This window comes from Schistocerca serialis, chromosome 12 (genome assembly GCF_023864345.2).
Source record: "Schistocerca serialis cubense isolate TAMUIC-IGC-003099 chromosome 12, iqSchSeri2.2, whole genome shotgun sequence".
Lineage (NCBI taxonomy): Eukaryota > Metazoa > Arthropoda > Insecta > Orthoptera > Acrididae > Schistocerca > Schistocerca serialis.
In genome coordinates, this window is record NC_064649.1 from 91,406,515 (window position 1) to 91,424,127 (window position 17,613).

Consider the following 17,613-nt stretch of genomic DNA (forward strand, 5'->3'; position numbering starts at 1 on the left):
CCTTCCATAAATGACTTTCAGTGTTACAGAGTGGAAAGAGAGGAACAGAGGAGCAATAATGAACATAGTGCTTCAGATATTTAAGTTGTTCATTGTCTTACAAGCTCTGTGTGTTTTTATTAAGTAAGAAAGAAAAGATATTTATTTTTAATAGTGTTTTTTTTTATTTTAGTACCCTCCAGGATTCCATATACGATGTCAATGCCATTCTCGTGTTGCCTTTTGTTGAATTTCTTCATGGTTTCCTCTTCTTTCCTTTGTTGAATGTAAGTCAAAAGTGACATAGAACATATATATTGTGCGTGCTTTCACAGCCAGAGGCAGCTGACATAAAAATTTTCTGGTAACAGAACAGATGCTTTAAGTCACTAGAACCACACACGAAACATTGGGTTCCCCCCTCCTCACCTCGTGTGACAGTTTTTTACAATATAACAAAGCATTAAGTTCAGAAAACTTTTATATTAATTAACAGGTAAAAGATGTTGAGAAAGAAAAGTGGAATAGTCAACTAATGTGTTACTGAAATTCAGAGTCTGATGAATATTATTTATTTATTTTTAACTAGAATGGCCATTCCATAGCAGCATTCACCATTTTCCTTTCTCTTCTCTTTTTTCCCACCCCATCCCCACTACATGTGACTATTGCATTGTCTTCTCGTCTCACACTTTCACATGTCAATTTACCCTTTATAAACTGTAATGCTGCATAGGGTAAAAACTGTAGAGGAAGACAGTAATTGGAATATGTATAACAAATAATTAAGGACATAGGTTGCAAGTGCTGCTCTGAGATGAAAACGTTGGCGCAGGAGAGGAACTCATCAGAAGACTGATGACTAAAAAAAAAATTAACATGTATTGTAATGAATATCTAAAAGTGAAAAGAAGTTGGTGTGGGATTATTAAGTTTAAAGAGAGAGAAGAAAAAAGGAAGAATGTATCTGACTACCACTGCAAATGTTGGAAACACCTGTGGATGAAGATAGAGCCATTTGCATCATCAGCAAAACAGAACTCCACAAATTACAAGGCGAAAAAAGAAAGGGATGTTCTGGAATGAAATGAAATGAGCGTATGGCATTGTTGGCCGGGAGGCCCCCATGCAGGCGAGTTCGGCCGCCTTATTGCAAGTCCTTTTTAGTTGATGCCACTTAAGTGACTTGCAGGTCAATGACAATGAAAATGATGAAGGACACACAACACCCAGTCCCCTGCCAGGAATCGAACCCGGGCCCCCTGTGTGATAGGCGGAAACGCTACCGCTATGCTACGGAGGCGGACAGTTTTTATAATTACGGCACGCCACTGTTAAGAAAGTATAAGAAGTGTGACAATAAACACAGACACTCTCATTTCAAATGGTTATAAGAGGAAAAAAGGAAAACTTTACAAAAATTCACCCAGAAAGGCTTAGTTATCTCATTTATTTGGCATAAAATTATGCAAATTTCTAATAAATTAAACAACTAGTAACTTCAAATTGTGCCAGCTGAAACTATTCCAGCTTATTCTGGGTCTGTGCAGCAGAATGTCCATTTCATCTGGTAATTTTCATGGAAAGTTCTCTTCTGTCATCATAACGGTTAAAGAGTAACATACTGCACTCCTGTGCCAGTGAGTCTTACCACCACTACAGGTACGGCGGATCAAAAATTCACAGTCTCGCTGCGCATGATGTCTACTACCACATCCTGCCCCACTGCACCTCGTAGCTGCAAGATTGTGGAGAAAAGCTTACGAGTGAGTCTGAAGGCTCTACTGCAGTGGCTGCTTTTAGCTGTTCTCAAATTATTTGACTCGTTCCACAGCTTTGAAGGCTCTCCATCGATTTACAGAACATGAAGAATGGGTGAATTACTTAATTAATTTAAATTTTATTGCTACTGCTGCCATCTCTTTTCAGCTGGTGCTGTTGTGTATTTCCATCTTTCACTACTCTGCCTCTGATAGGAATGGATAATGGCATGATGTGTTAGTGATGAAAGACAAGGAGGCAGATTATTAACACACACATTTACATTTTATTGGAACATAGTAGGATTTACAAATATTACAAAAGCTGCAACTTGGAAGAAATAAACTAGGTATTTACATGGCACTAACAAAACATTTGCCATACACAACAGACATTTCAGAAAATTATCTATAGAGTAATGAGGTTTGTGAAAACTGAACAAGTCATTACAATAAAACAGTTGGTTTATAAATTGTAAAATCAGCAACAAGGAATTTGTGAAACTATGAATGTATCTGTCAAAGCATTCTTTCAGGAGCTTTCATTGACATACTGTATTCATAAGAAAATGCACAGTAAGTCTCACCATAATGCGCAGAAATTAAAAACAGCACCAGTTTCCATACATTTGTGAATAACGGTTCTGCACTTTTTTTGTACTTTTCATTTAATTGTAGATTGCATTCAAGTTATATGACTATAAGATTAATGATTTAAACAAGAGACTCAAAAATTACTGATAACTTTCTCATATACAGAATAATAATCCAAAACATTTCAGCAATGCACATTTAGCACTGGCCATTTTCTGTTTCCTTTCTATCGGTTAAGTAGTATTGAACATAGATTGTAACAGGTTTGGTTGTGCTGAGAACTAAATGTAGCATAAACAAGCGAAAGAGAGAACATGGCTTCCAGTTGCATATCATCATTTTGTCATAATTTAGTGACCCAATGATATACTTTAGACAAAAGTAGACAATAAATGAGTGCGAAACCAGAATGATGTGCGTACCTCAGACACAGGAAAGGGATTACAGTGTCTAGTTGAATTAACTACTGCATTTTGCACCACTGACATTCAATTATCGATATGTAAGAATTTGTTGAACTGACACATAGATATAACACTGACAAGCAGAATCTGGAGAAGCCACATTAATACATATTTAAGTTGACTAGTTGTCTACATATCACATCAAAACACATTTATGTTTTAAGCAAACACACTCCAGAAACAATGAAACACATTTATACATGCCTGTCTACACACAAAAAATTACACACAAAATACTGATAATTCTGAAAATGCAAGCAGCTACAAATATACATGTATCTGCCAATGACTGTCAACTTAAGGAATGGATTATTTCTTTCTGATTACTCATCTTATATTTTTGCATCCTATACAAACATTCACAATATATGTAAAATATTTTTTGTGTTATTAATCAATAATATATACACAATGTTCACCAGGTGGTGGCGACTAAGTCATCTTTTCACAACATAATAACCATCGAAAGTCCTTATGTTACATCCACATAAATCTCCAGTCAAAAATGTGTAGCTGTTCTTTTTGAAAAACAGCTATTTGAAACATTCACAACTCCACTACTGGCATCACAATGGATAAACACAGCCACTCGCCACACAGTTGAGGTACGGAGCAGCAGTTCAACAAGTAAAACAACATATGTATAGTGCCATTCATTTTTTGAACTAGTATCCTGTTAGTTTATGAAGATAAAAGTCTCAAAAGCCACACAAAAATGTTTTACTCCTATTTTGCATTTCAATCTGCCGCTCAACACCTCAAATACACAGCGACTGTGCTTATTGTTTGTATTCACAGAACTTTCCTTCATACAACACAACCCTGGTTAACAGAACTATTGGGGTAGGGAGGAGATTCCATTTCGGACAATAATTTTTTTGGTTAAACCATGAACACTATGGTATTAAGGATTATTGAAAGTTTTGACAGCCAGACAGATTCAAAAATCTCTTTGTAGGCTATGCTTATGTTCTTTATTAAAGTTAAAATTAAATTTTTAATATTACATTACATAAATGTACAGTATACTGCACTTAATTATTTGTAGCATAGCACAAAATACACACATGGTGGAAAGAAACAATCATTTGAATGCACTATTGCTGGCATTGTAACTTTTTTTTTGGACTGGTGAGGGATTTTCGTAGTTGTTTTGGATAACCCGGGTTTTGTTGACCCTGGTTCAATTAACCAGGGTTTTAATGCGTTGCCATTTTATATCATCCAAAAATTTCTTCTGTCAGTATGTATGCCAAAGTAGGTTGTTTTGGATTTGGTTTCAGCAAACTGTAACACCTGCAAACATGTTTGAATGGCCAGTAGGTGTTACAAGTGTGTAACTACGTACGGTTGAAAAAATTGTTATTTCCTTAACAACAGCTCCGCAGAGAGAGATTTTAACTTTTCACATGAAAACTTTACATACATATTTTAATATTTAAATGTACTCCACACTATGATTCGACGTAAACAGCATAGCATCTACAAAAAATGTACTCACATTTTGCAAATTTTATACTGTTCCTTCAACTCAACTCGTATATCACCTGATGCCATATTTGGGGGAAGAGAATGGAGAGAGGATGCACTATTCCTTAAGGCTCAACTGAGTCTCTGCTGTTGTCATACAAAATGCTTCTGGACAAGAGCTAGTGCACAGAAAGAAGTATATGAATGATCTCAAGAATAACAATGACACAGAATTTCTGGAAAGAATGAATATACCAAAAGTTATAACTGGTAAAGCTGCTGTACAATCACTAGCAAGATGTTTCTCTAAAGTATACTAGGTGTTATTAAAAGAAGAGTTGCTACATGACGAATTGTTATTGTAACTGGAAACTCGTTCAAATTTAAGACAAAGCCATGTGATGTATTTATGTGTGAAACAGATTATAAAGTTTATAAAATAGGTTTGTTTTTTCTGTTTTTGTTATCTCTCTGATGCAACATATCTTGAATAACAATCCTACAAGGTTTGAATATCCTAATTTGTCACATGAGTATGTACACGGCTATTCTGTACACCTCTTAATCATTAATGAAGCCATGCAGCTTTGCTATTCACACAGTCACAAGCACTTATGGAGAGACAATAATTATATACAAAATGACTGAGTCAACAATAAGACCATTATCATTTCTGTTTTCAACAGAATATTTCTTGTCTGTCTGGATCACTTGTGCGAATTTTGGCAATTACCTTCTTTAATTCGTATAATAAACCAGTTTCAGACGTTCAATTCCAATAGTAATGGGTCATATCAATGAGCAATAAATCACTATACTAAAAGTCCCATAGCATTTTGGCACAGACTGCAGTATGATATGCTTATTGATAAGACCTATTATTACTGCTGTGTAAGATCTAAAACAGTTTGTTACATAAACCCGAAGCAGTAGTTTCCACAGCCTCTGTCAGTGATCCTGGTGGATAATATATATTTTGTTAACATACACATTTAATGTAAAACTGAGTTTTCTTTCAGCCTTTTGAGCCCCAGTGGTTTCTGCCTGAAACCACAATTTTATTATTATTATTATTTTTTTAAGTACCAATGCATTTGCATGACACCATCAATTCTATTGCAAGACAGAGACTTCTAGTGGTACACTGAGGTACTTCTATAAATGTAGAGGATTGTAGGAAGGTTCAGCATGCAGACTGTGCTACATGATTGTAGGAGATTCTGACTTTGGGTTCTTTTATAGTGCCCATACTGAAGGGATCTTGACAGTAAAAGTAAGTATAAGAAATTATATATAAGTTATTGTAACATACATTTAAGTTTGTACTACTGCTTTTATAATATTATCAGAATGAAACCATGGGACAGAATGTAATTGTGATACATAATTTATTGAATTTTAGGCCCATTTTTGCTTGTTATTTAGGCCTATATAGTTTTACGCATTAAGAGACTATGGAAGTTTTGAGCTGTGGGGTTTTGTCTTGGAATAATGTGAATTTACTTTCAAATAAATTACATGAAATGATGGTTGGCTGGAAATTGTATGCCCCACTGGTTCCAAAGTGAAACTACCTCATTAAAACAACTGACTGTTTACCTTTTGCCAATTTCATCTTGTGTTTGTCTCTTACTATGATAATGAAGGTTAATTACATGAAATATTTTAAATTTACATTTTTTTTTAAATCATTGGACTTAAAAGGTTAACCAGAGCTGGATATAAATTACTATTCAGAAAACAAATGATAAACACTGAGTCTAGAAAAATTCTAAACATTTTAACAGATAATAGCTAAGGATAAACATAATTATTCCAGTTAATAAGGCTCCCCAGCGTAATAACACAGTGAGCATAGATTATTAAGAAATGAGATTTTCCATTATTCCTTTCCATCAGTACAACCTATACCTTAAATACAAGACTTTCCAGGCAAAAGCACACTTTCAAACATTCATAAATGCTCGTTTGCTATGCTAAAGTACAGTAAGCAGTAATGAGCTATCAAATGGAGAAGTTCAATTTACAACACAATTTGACCATAGAGTGTACACTTTTATGCACAATATATCCATACAATCTTGAATATACAGTTATTTTTGTCTTTTAATGACAAAACATGTATCAAAATTGCATGTAACTTTAAAAATATACACTAATTTTATATATACTCTGGTATAAATATGTTACTAATCTCTTTGCAGGATTATAGCACATTATGTGGTCATTATGTCAAGTAAAACTGTCAAAATTCCTCACCTAGCACAACATTTGAGATTTTATCGTCAGATTCCATTTCTTTCATTACCATCTGTCGGAATGACAGCTACATTTTTTGATGTTGCAAAATGTGGTTTGGCAATCTGTTTCTTTTTACTGACTTCAAGAATACTGTCAGAAAAACTGAGCAGATCTCCATCTGCAAGTACATAAATCTGTCTGTCCAGTGTAATTTTTGTAGATAGAGAGTGGATCAACCAAGTTTTTGTGCAAATTATTGTGGAAAATAAAGCCAGATGGCCACTGTCAGTCAACATGACACATTAACCTAATGTCATTTAACTGAGTGACAAATTATAAATGGCAGAATATAAGTCTGTTTCTGTTCCCTACCACTGTATGTGAACTACTCATCCATTATGTTTGGAACTGTCCTTCAAACTGCATTATGACATACATATCTCCAGAAGTAACAACACATATGTTCAATGCAGAGCATTCTATTAATTTTTCTGGTACCGCAATTATTTCAGTCTGCATGTGACTGTGACCATTAATTCGTTTTGTTTCTTTCTTGTCTCTTCTTAATCAAAAGTCAGTCATTTTCATTTGTCTTTCTTCCTCTGGCAAATATCCATCATTTATACATGTCCTGATGATAAAGAAACAATGCACGCATCCACTTTAATGTTATATACAACATGTGCAACTTTCATTTTAACATTACGTATTAAAAGTTCAGTGCTCGTCAGGTGAAGGTCTGCCCTAATGCTTACAGATGCACACTGATGGGCATCAAATGGGCAGGGCCACAGAAGTTGTTGTAAGGTTCATCTAAACAGTTTATGGAAACACATAGCAGCTAAGTAAAAGCAAGAGGAAGGACCAGACCTCTTTTGGTTACTAATGACCACATCAGCAGGTGATGCTAGGATAATATAACTTAACTATCCACAGTGGTGCCAGTTCTGGAGGTTAATAGTCAGTCTTATACTAAACGGGACACGATGAATGGTTGTGCGGTGTTTGGCCCGCTTCCTGAGATGCAGATATGTGGCCTACTTCTTCAGGAACAGATGTTCACTTGAAGTAAAGTTACTACTATAATGAATATTTCAGGCCAGAATTAAAAGTATAAACAACAAAAATTGTATATGACACACACTCACTCTCCCTCACTAGCCACACATACTAGCCTCATTCCCCTCACAGTTCAAGAAGCTCTGAAGATGGTTTATTAGATCAATCATAAAATGTTTTCCTGAAATCAGAAGAGAAAGAAAGAAAGAAAGAGAAGGGAGAAAGGGGGGGAGGGGGGGGAGGGAGGGAGGGAGGGAGGGAGGGAGGGAGGGAGAGAGAGAGAGAGAGAGAGAGAGAGAGAGAGAGAGAGAGAGAGAGAGGGTTTTTTTGTGGGGGGGTGGGGGGGGGGGGGGGGGCAGCACTGTAGCTAGATCAAGAGTGAACACTTGAAAACTATAAGTTGTTGAGAGGTTAAAGTCAACGTAACTGTTTCTTTCTTCTGCATACCGAACTGGAGGAGAGAAATGTGTGCTCTGAGAAAAGTGCCAGTCCTCAAGACAAACATCACATTTTACACTGGTCATTTAAAAGGACAGTTTGCTAATTCATAGTTTTCGAAAGGAAGGGAAAGAGGAAGGAAGAGTAGCTCAAATAACCAAAACAGATAAGAATGGTTGACCTACAACATGGGTAATATACATAGTTTCACACTGGGAGACAAGTGCCTTAGGCACAGGCCTTTTGAGTGGCAAGTGATTACTTCCTCAAAGATCTCCTGTGACTGGCATCATATTCAGTTAATTTGACACAATTTAGAGCTGGTGCTCACTTTTATTGAACAGGAAGATTATAGCACAATCAACATTTAATAGTACGGTGATACAGAATACAAATAAAAGTAAAAAACTACTCTCTGCAATCAGGTACTTACAAAAAATGTAAAATTTAAAAATAACATGAAAATTATAATTCTGCTAGTCATATACAGGGTGTCCCACGAAGACTGGTCAAAGCATAAAAGCCTAGTAAACATGGCCTCTAAAGTGCATACCATACACACTATGAGCACTTTTCATCTTCACTACTGAGAAACACATCTTTTTTACCAAACAAGTGCTCATGGCTTTTAAGGAACGCATTTCAGAGCCCGCACTAAATACAATTTTTTGCTTTGAATGATTGTTCCCTGAATACTGACCATTCCTGCTGGGACACCCTGTATATGCTGAAGAAGAACACAACTAAAATACAGACAACAAACATCTTTTGGTTTGCTGCTGAACTATATGACAACAAAAACTGTTGTTATATTGACAAAAATTCCAGACTAGTTATTTACAAATGCACATATATTTGTAGAATTATAAAGAAATGGAACTGTTGCCCAATTCTTATTTTCAGGAGACAAAATTCGAAGTTCTATCAATACATAGAGCTAAAAAAATTATACCTAGGCTGCAGAATGATTAGTTTCTTTTCAGGAAGAAAAAGATATTGGCTTTGGGAGGTTGAAAAGAAGTGACAGGTCATTCAGACTGCAGCTTCAGAGGAACCTATTTGAGTTCAAAACTCAAATATGTCAAAGCCATTTGTTGGAACTCTACAAAAATTTTCAAGAAAATCTACTTTGAAATTTTCCATGGAATTTCAAGAATTAATTCCCAAAAATGAAGGTGATTTTCATGATAGGCACCATGGGCCACTCAGCAGTGTTGGAGAATGGTAACTAGGTAACCATAGAACCGCTCGTTCCGATCTCGCCATGGACTTTTTCCCACATTCACTTTGAATAACTACATAATTTAATATAACATTAATCAAATATGTGCTAATTAGCACATATCTAATCATTATTTTTATGAAAAATGTATGTCTTCTTGTCTCTAATTACATAACACACGTAAAATTACACTTTCCATTGCAAATATAAATTCTTCAATATAATTACTATATAAAAGATCATTAAAATTAAAAAATATTATAAACATAAGTAGCATTTACATTAAAAGCAACATCCTATATTTATTAACAATCTTTACTAATATATTGACAGTTAAGAAGTTATATTTTCAATGAACGTCTGGAATTTTGGATGCGGAATGTAATTAAAAGCAAGATGATGTGCATTTCTCACAAAAAACAATGATTAGATGTGTGATAATTAGCATATATTTGATGAATTTTATTTTTAAATGTGTAGGTATTCAAACTGAATGGAAAAAAGTCACTGCGAGATTCGAACCAGCAATCCATTGATTACGTGATCCAATGCTACCCAGTGATCCACACTGCCTGTTGTGAAAATTGCCAACATTTTAGGGTGTTAAAGTTCCTCAAGTTCACTGGAAAACTGCAAAGTCAAGTTTGTCAAGAATTTTTTTAGAGATGCATCAACCTGCTTTGGGATATTGATATTTGAATTATGAACTTCAAGTTCCATGAATATAAAAAAAATTACAAAAATCCAATTGCTGGGTGGTATCCTTGTTACTGGACAACTCCACTTGCCTATCCTTCCAGATATATCCCTCCTTACTTCCCGAGAAAGGAATTAAGAGCTGTGAAAGCTAGTTTTTTTGTGTGTCTTACAATATTACTTGGAATTTTGCCTACTGAACGCAAGTACTGATCACCTGTTCTGTCTTCTTATAAATCAACAACCAATTTTTTTCCTTTTAATATACCTACTGTAACACTTCTTCAAAGAAAACATCGATAACTACAAGGATCTGTTGCGATGTTTAGCTATATTATGTAATGCATAGGAACATACAAAATGAGCAAAGAGTATATAAAGCTGGAGAAACCTTTCAAATACAGCAGTGTTTCTCTTGCACAAAGGAACTGATCAACAATGTGGCCCATAATTTACACTATAAACACATCAAGACTAAACATGTTTAAATATTCTATCTTGAGTGTGGTTTTTTAAGTTGTCCCAGAGGATCAAATATCCAATAAGGCTTGCAAACAGAGAATTATCAGATCTCAGATCAATTCATGAATTCCATTGTCTTTTTTTCTAAGAGCATTTTCCATTCAGAACCATTCTCACTTGATATTTGTGACACCTGCCACCAATTTGAGGTTTCATTTGTTGATCTCTGCAACCTCTGAACCATGGTGGTATACAGATATTTCTGTATCGCAGCTATTAAAAGAAAGGACTGGTAAATCATTTAAGCGCAGAACTTTCTGCCAGACTGCACTGCATTATTTTGTATCTGATGCACACAACTGATGCACTGTTTCATTTGTGATGCATGCATTGTGAGATAGCACAACACGTCACATTTTGACCCAAGTGTAAAAGAAGCAGATGCGGATCTTGATGAATAAATAATTGTAGATTGTGTTCCTGTGATATACTTCAAATTGCCTTGAAAATGCCTGAGAGTTCCCAGCCAAATATTGGTCCAGGAAATGATGACTTGTTTGTGCTGAAAATCTTCTGAAGATATCTAAAGATATCTTAATTGGCCATTTGTGTTAACATTCAGCAGCCTACTAACACTATAATGTCTTTATACTAATTCTAGCCAACAACTGAAAGTGAAGCAGATTTCACACTTTCTCTTGGATGCACTAGCATATTATGACAGTGAATATATATTTTGTATTTTAGAACATTTGGCTTACAGCCTAGTAAACACAAAAACGGTGTAACCAATGTACATTGTAAAATTCTAACACCCTGGTATGAGAACTGTTCAGTTGACAAGCCTTTCAAAATTAGTACAGTCTAACTGATTTGGCACGTAATTGATCCTCACTTTACATTAACAACTCCAACACCAGTTTGAGTCTGATATTTGAAGTAATTAATTCATCAACTCATATATTTGACAGTTACCAGAACTGTAATGAAACAAAGACAGTATTGAGTGTGCTTATTTATAAGCAGCTTCTGACAGCATACAGTCTCATCAAAAGTTTATGCCATCTATCTGGCAGTACTAGTAATCAAGAAGACAAAAACATCAATCACACAACATGCAATACATAACTACATTTTCCTCGAGTTTGTGTGTGTGTGTGTGTGTGTTTGTGTGTGTGTGTGTGTGTGTGTGTGTGTGTGGGCATGAGCATGCGCACACACGCCTGGGTGTGCACACATGCAGGCGCACACGCACATTATTACATTGTTATCCGACAAAGGAAACCGTAGACTCGGCCATAGTAGAAAGTAAGTGCTACACTTCTAAAAACATTGGAGTGTATGCTATTACCGCTTTTGCTTTTGGGCGTAAACAGAGTGTGATGCTTTTCTGGCCAGGTCTTCAGCTTTCTTTGCCAAGTAAAAAAAGAAACTACATGTTTGTATACACATGACTGATAATAATGTTTCCTTTACAATAAAATATATATGATAACAACATTAACATTTAAAACTACACAAGCTTCACATTATTTCTTATAGTTCTTAAAAAGAATATACATCAATTTCTGCATATAACAGACTACTGGAAAGATTATATTTTCTTCTGCACTTTCTTTTAATTTTATTTTTCCTCCTCATTTTGGGTATGTGCAGTATCACACATATGGACACACATGGGGGACACTGACATTACAGTCAAGATAAATGTATGTAGTCAGTAGTAACTGGCAAAGTTTATCACAGTGCCCTTTCTCTATGGACACAGTGTAATACCCTGTACATGGGAAAACATCTGCCAGCTACATTTCTAACTTCAGCAACTACTAGCAATACATTACATTCTATCAGTACTTTTGGAAACACAACACCAAAGAGGTCAATTCTCTTAATTCAGTTATCCCACACAAAAGTTTACATAAGACAAAAGGTTAACATGATACACACTGTGATGTACATGTTAGGACTTATGCTTCACTCATTTCTCCACTGCTTCCTCACATGGCTGCGTGCCACAAAACACATGCCTGTCCAAACTGGCAGCTAGTTTTCCTACAACAGAGCCAAAAATACAATTTTTCAATCTTCATTGTCAAGACAAATATTTGCAATATGCTGGTGTGCAAAACTTAAGGACAGAAGTAAATTTCGCATGACGTTTAAATGCCAAGTAACATTGCTCGATGAAACTTGGACAACATAGAAAGAACTGCAACAATTTAACACAAAAGGTAACTGAAAGAGAGACACAATGAGGTGAAAGGAAATGATACTTTTATTCAAAGACAATAATAATTCTGTAGTCACCACAGTTCCTGACAGTCTCCTGGACATTATAAAGAATGGATTTGGTTCTTAATAGCATATGTGGTCACCACGGACAGCAATGTGGGCTCTGCAATGTACTCCCAGGCTGGCTACAAGGTTGGTAAGGAGTTCTTATGATAGAGCATTCCATTCCTCCACGAATGTGGTTGACAACTGCTGGAATGTCGTCGTTGGATGTGGGCAAACTGCAATATCTCTTCCCAACACATCCCATATTTACTCGGTAAGATTTAAGTTGGGGAAACAGGCAGGCCAGTCCAGTCACCAAATACTCTCTCATTCCACACCTGCACTGTGCCATTTGTAATGTCCAGTGAACCATCATAAATTGCGGTGACTTCAATGTAATTACTGTCTGTGAATAAAAGTGTCATTTCAGTTTATCTCATAGCGTATTCCTTTCAGTTGTGATCTTTACTACACTGTAGCACTTCTTCCTACGTATGGTCCAGGTTTCACTGAGCAGTGTTGCGTGGCAGTGACACATCACATGAAAGTTACTTTCATCCTTAAGTATCACAAACCAGTGTATATGCAGTAATAATTTCATAAATACAGTATTAGAAAAGCAAAAATGGCAATGTACTGGAAAAATTCATTCATGTCAAGGTATAAACTGACACAAGACAAAGAAATCATACATATTCTTTATTTTTTATTAACACTAAATTATTACCATTCTGCTTAGGGCTATTCATGCTTATGCCTTATAAATTTAAAGAGTCAAATGAGTAAGGAAGCTGCTACGAGGGTCACTCCAAAAGAAATACACACTATTTTTTTTTAAATCCATCTTTTATTCTACATGTTTGAAAGTTTTACAGTGTGTAGATACATCCTTTAGGAACAATATTTTCATTTCTCCACTTAATTTCCATCCCTCTCAACTGCCTTACAGCATTTTGGAACCAGCGCCTGTATACCTACATGGTAAAATTCTGGACCAACCTGTTGGAGCCACTGTTTGGCAGCGTGCACAAAGGAGTCATCATCTTCAAACCTTGTTCCATGAAGAGAGTCTTCCAGTTTCCCAAAGATATGATAGTCACATGGAGCCAGATCAGGACTGTAAGGTGGGTGTTTCCGTGCTGTCCATCCAAGTTTTGTGATCGCTTCCATGGTTTCTTGACTGACATGTGGCCGTGCATTGTCGTGCAACAGCAAAACATCCTGCTTTTGCCGATGTGGTCAAACACGACTCAGTCGAGGTTGAAGTTTCTTCAGTGTCGTCACACATGCATCAGAATTTATGGTGGTTCCACTTGGCATGATGTCCACAGGCAAGAGTGCTTTGGAATCGAAAAACACCATAGCCATTACTTTTCCAGCAGAAGTTGTGGGTGGTTTTTTTTTTTTTTTTTTTTTTTTTTTTTTTTTTTTTTTTTTTTTTTTTTTTTTTTGGGGTGAATTTGCATGATGCCACTCTACTGATTGCCTCTTCGTCTCTGGTGAAAAATGATGGTGCCATGTTTCATCACCTGTCACAATTCTTCCAACACATTCATCTCTACCATTCTCATACTGTTCCAAAAGTTTGCTGCATACCATTTTTCCTATTTCTTTGTGAGCCACTGTCAACATCAAGGGAACCCACCTGACACAAGCCTTTTTTAACACCAAAACTTTCAGTATTCTGCAAACACTTCCTCCCCCTATCCCAACATAGCATGACAATTCGTTCACTGTGATGCATCTGTCAGCAGTCACCAATTCGTTAACTCTCTGCACATTGTCTGGAGTGTGTGCAGTACAAGGCCTGCCACTGCGAGGACGATCCTCAATATTGCCGTGCCCACTTTCATCACGTAACCTGCTTGACCACCAACTAACTGTACTGCGATCGACAGCAGCATCTCCATACACCTTTTTCAACCTCTTGTGGATGTTTCCCACTGTCTTGTTTTCACAGCACAGGAATTCTATGACAGCACGTTGCTTCTGACAAACGTCAAGTGTAGCAGCCATCTTGAAGACGTGCTGTGACGGCACCACTCACTGGAACAGGTTGAACTAAGTTTGAAAACAAGTGGGGAGGATGTATCTACACACTGTAAAACTTTCACACATGCAGAATGAAAAGTGTATTTTTACAAAAATAGTGTACATTTCTTTTGGAGTGACCCTCATACTTTAAAACAAGTGGGTGTCTCCTCAGTCATTCATCTGCTATTAGTAGCTTAATAGTTACTTGATTACAATGTTACTTTTCAAAGAAAGTATTTACCTAAATTTAGAAACACAATGTATTTGGATTACATTATTACATCTCATGTTTCTTTACAACAAACAATGTTATTTGCCAGGTAGCTAACAGAACTTTTCAATTCCTAAATCAAGATGGCCAGGTAATAGGAAGGGTGTATGTTTTTAATTTTCTTTAATTTTTAGAGTTTTATACCTCAATCCCTTATAGGATTCCTATGTTGTTCATCCATCTGTCTGTCTTTCTGTCCATCTGTTAAGACCCCTTTTCTCAGGAACAAATAGAGGTATCAAATTGAAATTTACATTGCATACTAGAGTCTACGCTCCCTTGGTGGTGTGAAAAATTTAATTGTCTACATCAGTGCAAATGAAAGATATTGTTATTTATGTCACATATTTCAAAACTCACAAACTCACTCATCAAAACTTGTAAGTACTTACCGTTGACCGAGAATCATGAAATTTAACGAGAGGCAAGGTTTCACAATACAAATAAAGGATAAAGTTCAACAATTATTAATTTGTAATTTGCCATATAAAAAAATATTTTTTTGCCATTTGCTATCTATCTGTTTGTCTCTCCATCTTTTAATGCCCCTTTTTCTCAGGGATGTGTGAAGGTGTCAAGCTGAAATTTATGTCTAGTACTAAGATCTACAGTCCCTTGGCGGTGTAACAGTCTTGTGTACATAGTTCCACATAGTCAGCACGTACACAACTTTCCCACTAGAGCACGCCCCGCTAAGCACAACAGCGCAGGTGCAGCACTTGTCCGTCTCCGCACTACAAGATGGCGCTGCCTTAGAGACGGACCAAATTCTGCTTTCGCCGATCCGCGTATTAATATTTAACGCAGCCAATGAGATTGCTGCTAACGTAGAACCTTTTCTCCTCGCCGATCACACTCGCGCAGTGATACCTGAATGCGCGAGGTATTATAACGAGTGTACAGACCTCCGATTAGTCAGTCTGCATTTGTCTGCACCAGTCTGTACAAGTCTGCATTTGTCTGCACCAGTCTGTACCAGTCTATAGTCAAGTTTCAGTCTGCACCTAAGAAGATTATCATATTCCTGTACATAGTCATGAAGATAAATGAACAGACACTTTGTCAAGTATCAGAGATATGTGAGAATAAGATTAACGTACCAAGATCAAAGGAACTTCAGATTGTCAATTGTAAACAGCATCCAGAATCAAGTTACGTAATGTCTATGCTTTTTATTATTTTAATAAATGTGTGTGAAAATTAATCAAGTTCTGTTTAAAGTTGGTCACCATCAATCTGCTACTCTAAGCGTGCAAGTGGCATTTCTATCGTCTAACCTAACGTCAGAAGATAAACATGCCAAAATAAGACCACGAGACATATTGCTGACACTTGCCTACTTCGTTAGAGCGACAAGTCAAATAATCTGATGGTGTGTGTACCGAAGGTCTTACAGTACGCACACCACAAAGAGATTTAAGTTTCTAAGTCAATGCAATCAAAAGATATGGTCATCTAACATATTCTGATACTCACAAACTCACTCAATCATAACTTATAGATGAGCTACCTACATACGTGTCAAGCCTGATGGTCTAGCAGTAAAGCACACGCCTGAAACTGAGAGGTTGCAGGATCAAATTTTGGTCACACTGTGGATTTTTCAGTCATCATTTTAATCCAGCCTTTGTCTCTCAACAATGTGTGGAGTCACTAGAAACAGTGCAAGGTTCGGATCCCTCATCAAACTGTATCCCCTTCCCCAGTTGGATGACACGTAAGTTGCGGGAGTGGTCTCCAATAGAAAGACTTGCACCAGACCATTCAGCCACACTTTTTCTTTCGTTGAAAACAGATCATCTGATAATGACTTAATATGTACTAAAATAAGTTTAAAAAACTGATGGAAAAAAATCACAACACCAAAAAATAATTAATGTAGAGTAATAAAATTTTGGGAACACATTTGTCTAGGTAACACATTTAAGTGATTAATATTTCAAGACTACAGGTTAATGTAACTGCAAAATAAGCCATTGAAAATGTGAAATGCTGGTACATTAATAACTGGTGTAACTGCCAGAATGTTGAATACAAGCATGTAAACGTGCATGCATTGTGTTGTACAGGTGCCCTATGACAGTTCGTAGGATGGAGTTCCACACTTGTCGCACTTGGTTAGTCAATACAGGGTCAGTTAATGTTGTCTGTGGACGACACAGGAGTTGTCATATAATGGCATCCCATATGTGCCCACTTGGAGACAGATATAGTGATCGAGCAGGCCAAGACAAAGTGTCAACACTCTTTACAGCATGTTGGGTTATGGTGGTGGTGGTTAGTGTTTAACGTCCCGTCGACAACGAGGTCATTAGAGACGGAGCACAAGCTCAGGTTAGGGAAGGATTGGGAAGGAAATCGGCCGTGCCCTTTCAAAGGAACCATCCCGGCATTTGCCTGAAACGATTTAGGGAAATCACGGAAAACCTAAATCAGGATGGCCAGAGACGGGATTGAACCGTCGTCCTCCCGAATGCGAGTCCAGTGTGCTAACCACTGCGCCACCTCGCTCGGTGCACGTTGGGTTATGACAGTGGTATTTGGGTGAGAATTATCCTGTTGGAAAACACCCCATGGAATGCTGTTCATGAATGGTAGCACAGAAGATTGAATCACCAGACTGATATACAAATTTGCAGTCAGGAT

The 17,613-nt window shown here is 36.6% G+C and overlaps 1 long non-coding RNA gene across 1 annotated transcript in view; it reads right to left on the minus strand.

Moving 5' to 3' along the window:
* Nucleotides 1-7,977: 7,977 nt before the first annotated feature.
* Nucleotides 7,978-17,613, minus strand: part of LOC126428325 (uncharacterized) — a 41,589-nt gene continuing 31,953 nt past the window's right edge. The window contains exon 3 of the long non-coding RNA XR_007576816.1: nucleotides 7,978-12,437. This is a non-coding gene — a long non-coding RNA (uncharacterized LOC126428325). The remainder of the gene's footprint in view (nucleotides 12,438-17,613) is intronic.